Below are 6,000 nucleotides of genomic sequence, written 5' to 3' on the forward strand. Positions count from 1 at the left end.
TAACAATGAATTCTGTGTGGTCCATATTGAGTCTTGTAAATGTTAAATCAGATGAACTGTGTTATTTACTCCAGGCACTGTGTGGCTACTGGGAAACCATATGGAAATATGTAGGTTTAAAAAATATATATTTATATTTTGATACATAAGCAATTTGGAATTTAAAGCCCTTCTTTTCCCAAAGTGCTTGGATCATGTTTACAATTAATACTGGAGCATTCTGTTTGAAAGATGTCTTTTTAATGTGTTCCTTTTGACAGAAAAAAAAAAAAAAACAACTATCTGAAGGAACATCTCAAGGCTAATCCAGGGTGAAGGTGGTTCAAGTGTGAGTTTTTGACTGGTTGGATATTGATAAAATAGTTACCATCCAAAGCATAAGTACTACAAGTTGTTCTTTTTTTATTTGACTGTAATAAACAGTATCATATTTTTAAAAAATGAATAAAGGATACTACTGTACTGCCACTGTTCTATACCACCAACCCATATAAAGTACCCCTACTTTATATCCACATCTTTTGACAAATTCCAACTGCAGACTATAAATCACAATATCAGCTGTTATACAATAGTTTCTATTGTCAGTGTATGCTCCTGCAGTCCATGTGATCTGGTTTAAAATGTTATAAAACCATATTCAGTAAACAGTTACACGATTTGCTTGCTATATACAGTATATGTCTTTATATCAGTGTCCAAGTAAAAACCAAAACCTGGCCCACAGCTGAGCACTGCTAGTTGTTGTCTAGTGGTAGGTAAATGTCAAACAGTGTGAATCAGCAGTATAAATATAAGAGATTTACTCAGGCCTGGCTGAGTCAGTCGCAAAGAATGCGGATACAGATGTCTGCTTCTTAAAGCTGTACTTGGCATCAATGGCTTGATTTTATACCACCCTATCATAAAAATTGCTGAAAACAATTCCCACCATTTGGTTCCTGCTCTAGTGGGAGTTTTAAAGATGAAACAGAAGAATATTCTGTCTGCTGAAGTGAAATGTATAGGGACATTGTTTATTGTAAAACTAGAGCTTTTGTAATAGCTGACATATTTAGCCTTTTGTAGTACTTATTAAAAAAAATCTAAATTATAAAAGTAAACCTGAAATAAGAAGTACACTTTGTAAATCTATATTGTACAATCACTAAATACATAAAATACAGTAGAAAGATAAAATATATTCAGTATTTAAGAAGCTCAGTCAGTTTTTTTAAGATGGTCAAGATAAAGTCTATAGTCGTACTTATCTGGGCGAGTGCTTGCAGGACTGTGGCAGTGTGCCCTGCCCATGTGTATTTTGTGTTATGTTGTGTGTAGTGTGTTGTGGTGTTATAATGTGGGATATTTAGCATGAGTATTAAGATATGTAGTTGCACAAATTAGTTCACGTGCTGGGATTCAAGTGAATAATTAATTAGTAATTGAATCCCGGCACAAGTGTATATATAGATGCACGTTTCACTCACTCTGGGTTGTGTGTTCGAGAGTGGAGAACAGGAGACAAAAAATAATAATTAAAATAACAATACTTCTTTGTGTATTGCTCGTCCACTGCCTGTTAGTCTGTCTGTTTGTTTTGGCTACCATGCCATTGGTTTTGATCAGTGTTTTGTTTTCTGTTTAAAACTTTTATTTGCAATAAACCAGCGCAAGCATGTGCATTCACCATTTCACCCCGCAGTACTGTGTTTCTTCCGGGTCTGACGTCACCACTACAAGCCAGCTTGTGACAAGGACGCACACTGTTTTTATACATTTTTCTTCTATGGTGGTTTTGATGTCTCAGTGTTTGATGTCTCCGTTTTAATAAAAGCTTGTTACTCTTATAACATGAGAACAACTTGTTGGATATGACTTTTCACTTTAACTTTATAGATCAACAACAAACGTGTGTTTCTCTGAACAAAAAAACAAAGAATCCCCTATAACTATAAAGTTTATTCACCAAGGTATTGGTTTGAGACACAATCATTGGCAAGTTAAGAGCACCGGTAAGGTGTGTAAGGCAGCCACATACAGCAATTGTTTTGCAATCCTAATCGACTGCAGTCAATAGTACTTATGGCTGAATAAAAACTGAGAAATATGTATAGGAAACCCAATTCAGTTACAAAACATAAAACTGTATACTTTTCTCTGTGAAACGTGTGTAAAAGTTAACAGGGTCAAAAATGCATTGCAGCAATATTACAAAACCCTCAATCATCTATTTCACATTTAAAACCGTTATTGTGGATGAAATTGTGGATGGGACAGTGCATGTTGAATCAGACCCCAATGGCTTGAAAAGGTAAGTCAAAAGCCTTTTGTTTCATAGAAGAAGACTCTGCTTGTAGTGCTTATGTCTTTACAGTGGGAAGGAGTAGCTTTTTTCCCCCAAACTTAATAGCTATTATTTTAGGTGAATAAATATGTATTTCATGTAAAACATTTCAATGACAACCAGATATATACAGTATACAGTGACACTTCCAAGAACATTTCATAATGAACAAGTTATTGTGTTTAAGCCTTGCATTTAAGATGTTCCTGAAGTAGCTTCAGAGTTCTGTGAGCTTTGTAGTCCATTAGTCCATAACTGTTTAGTCTGTGTTCAGCCCCAGCAAGCATGTCAGAAATTCCATTTAGTAAATTTCCATGTGTCATCTGTGAAAAACAAACCAAAAAAAAAAAATACCTTAAAAAATGAAATACTTAATGAGTAGATATGTAAACAGAAACAAGGAATCCCTGTGGAAAGGTACATGTAATCAACTGGCATGAAAACATCAAGTAAAATGGATACAGTATGTGAAAAAGCATGCCTTTGTTGATGTGGCTTGAGACTAAAACAATGCAAGCAGGGAAATGTGTTTTTTTTTTTTTATTTATTTTTTCTTTTTGGACAAAACCTATAATGGAACTGTATTGACTCTATTGAGAGACCCACAGGAAATAGTTGTGTACCGAATATGAAGCTATTGTCTCAAAGTGTTATTTTAGGTCTGTCATACAGAAACAAAAAATTCCCATGACAACAATGCGGCATCTACAGTATACTAGGTCCCAGGTTAAATGAAGGTACCACTCGATTTACATTTTGCCCAAGGGGTTTCCATAACACAAAAAATATCAAGTTACCATCTCCAAAGGTTTACATGATATTAGCAGTTGAAGTACAATATTACTGAATAGGTTTCATGAACTTAAAACATGCCACAGCCAAATTGATAATAGAAGCAAATAAAATATCCCTCTTTTTCCTTTGTCATACATGGTGCATGACTATCAAGTGTCAAATATTGTGCTTACCAGATGGACAGCATCCTTTGCAATTGTTTGTTCACCAGCAGAAAAGAGCAAGAAGTTCCGAAAGCGCTGATTAAACAGATATTTTGCGCCACTTTCTTTTGAGTTTGCTTCAGCAATGTCTAAAGACGTCTGAAGATGTGAGAAAGAGAGCATTGTACTGCTGAAGAGCACCTTCAGCTGATCACAGACTTTTCTTACAACTGCACAGGATTAAAGAAAAAGTTTACATGAGCTCAGTGCAGTCTGATCTGATTCACCCTTGCTAAGCAAACCCTGAGTAAAAAGAAACACTTTTGCGGTTGCCTGGACAGAATGAATAGTACATGGGTAGACCCTGGTCTCTAAAAATTAGCTGCCCAGGGCACAGAGCCAGGATTTGTCTTTTTATAATAAAAGGAAATGAAAAAATCCCTGACAGAGGTGGTCATATCTGCACTGTGGGAAAAGGAACAGAAAAGTTCCTCAAGCAAAGATTGGTCAGACACAGATCAATACACTCCCATTGCAGTGCAATGCGGCCTTAAGTGATGAACCACTCTGATAAATCCCTTTGCGCTTCTCTTTTTCAACATCAGTACTTTATACAATAGAGGCCAGTTGAACAATTTGGCTTTAAATAAGCAGTTTCTTTTCAAATACACCTCCAACAGTGTGTGACAATCTCCTAACTGCATTTTGTCTTTAAAAAATAAAGTAAAATGATGGGTTTAGATCTAATTTAACATTGAAACTGTGGTAGTATTGTATATGCCACTGATTAGATCAATGGAACACAATGTTCTTTTTATTTTCATTGTATTTTTATTTTGAGAAAACAGACAGCATGATAGTATTAGACAGTTTGTTTCTCTATATAAAAACAATATCTAAACAAAAACATATTTAAAAACAAAAGTAACTGCGATGGTGGCCTTCATCTGACTTTCCTTAATAGGGGACAAAATGTTTATGACTCATATTCTGTCCCAACTGATCACAACCATCCACCACATAAACCTACCAGTAATTTGGTCCTCTGCTGGTTTTCGTTGTTTGGATGATGGTAAAACGCCAAAAGCCACAGTAGGGCCTCTGAGGTTTCTGCTTTTGATGCAATTAGCTGCTGTACAGCAATATCCACCCAGTCTCCACAATGGACAAGCAAGAACCAATTCTCAAAGAGGCCTCGTTGAGATCTGGAACAAAATCAAACACACCGCGCATTTATCATTGAAACAATCGCATTTACAGTTTCTACACAACCTTAAAATACAACTCTTCCCATCCCTTTCCTTTCTTTGTGCCAAGTATTTTAAATAAATAATTGAACAGCCTATTTCCCCTCATTTGCAATTATTTTATTTAGACACAGCTGCGCTAGTTCCTGGTTGATGCTGATAAACTTTAGAGTTATTTAGTTTCACCATTAAATCCTTAAAATTCACTTCTGCAACTCCGGCAGCTATTCATTATATTAATTTGGAGTTCGTTCCGCAAACTAATAGTTTCCCGACATTAGCATCTGTGAAAGAATGTAAAAGGTAGCCGCTGGGCAAAACTTTTTTTTATATAAGGAAATATAAACTAAATGGGTAGTTTTACTGACAGGGCATATATAAATCCTGAAGTGCTTGACTTGTGTTTCATTAACAAACAAAAGTTGCCCACTTATTGCAGTCTCCCTATCTTTATCAAGTGGATGTACCTGCACTTTGGGTAAAGAAAAAAAGGCAGGGAGGACGAAGTGTGTTAGGGAATGTCTGAAGCCTCAGCAAATCCAGGGTTTCAACACCAAATGAAAATAATCCTATAACTGGCCCAAAGTCTCATTTGAACTAAGAAGAGTTTGTAAATAAAACACTACAACTGGGAAATGTTGAAATGATTTAAAGAGCTGCAGCTTGTTGCCTGAAGAGAGAACTGAAGATGGATGGAATTTCCACAGCACTGCAGTAACTCAGAAGATTTTAGTTTTTTTTCTTTTCTTGGTATACTATTCCTAAATACTGATCTAATGAAGCTCTAATTGTAAAAATTGATTCCATGTTGCAATATGCAGACAAAGAAAGTGTTTCCCAATGCCAATTTGCTTTCACATAAGCAACCACCACAGCTGTGAAATATTCTGTGGTCAAATGTAAAACTTGATGCCACGGCAACATTATATATTAACTTCCCATAAAAACAGATTTGTAAATGTACTCTGTGTGACTTTAACTGTTTTGATAATACCCCTTTGTAAAAGTGAAATATCACAGTTGAAGGGATATACAATAAAACAACAATGTGAAACAGGCACAATTAGAAAGAGTATGATTACGGTATAATATTTTATAAAGCAAAAGGTTGCTTACCCTCCATTATCTTTGACCTTTATTGCCACTTTTAATGTCTCAACAATACACAGTAAATGTTGAGGCCACACTTTTGAGGGCACATCTGTGGGAGAGAGAGACACACATAGGTAAGTAATTACCAAACGCCTACAGTACTAATTAAATGAAGAAACACACAGGATAGTTAGATAAGGTACTGTACTCAGTGTTCCAACTAAATTTAACCAATACTTAATGTGGCAAATACAATTGTAGAAATTATACTCCACCCCCAAAGCCACTTAAATGTATACATATACTGCACATAAAATGTGTTTTTCATCATTTACACAGTTCTATAAATAATATAATAATAATAATAATAATAATAATAATAATAATAATAATAATA

Source organism: Polyodon spathula, chromosome 1 (genome assembly GCF_017654505.1).
Source record: "Polyodon spathula isolate WHYD16114869_AA chromosome 1, ASM1765450v1, whole genome shotgun sequence".
NCBI lineage: Eukaryota > Metazoa > Chordata > Actinopteri > Acipenseriformes > Polyodontidae > Polyodon > Polyodon spathula.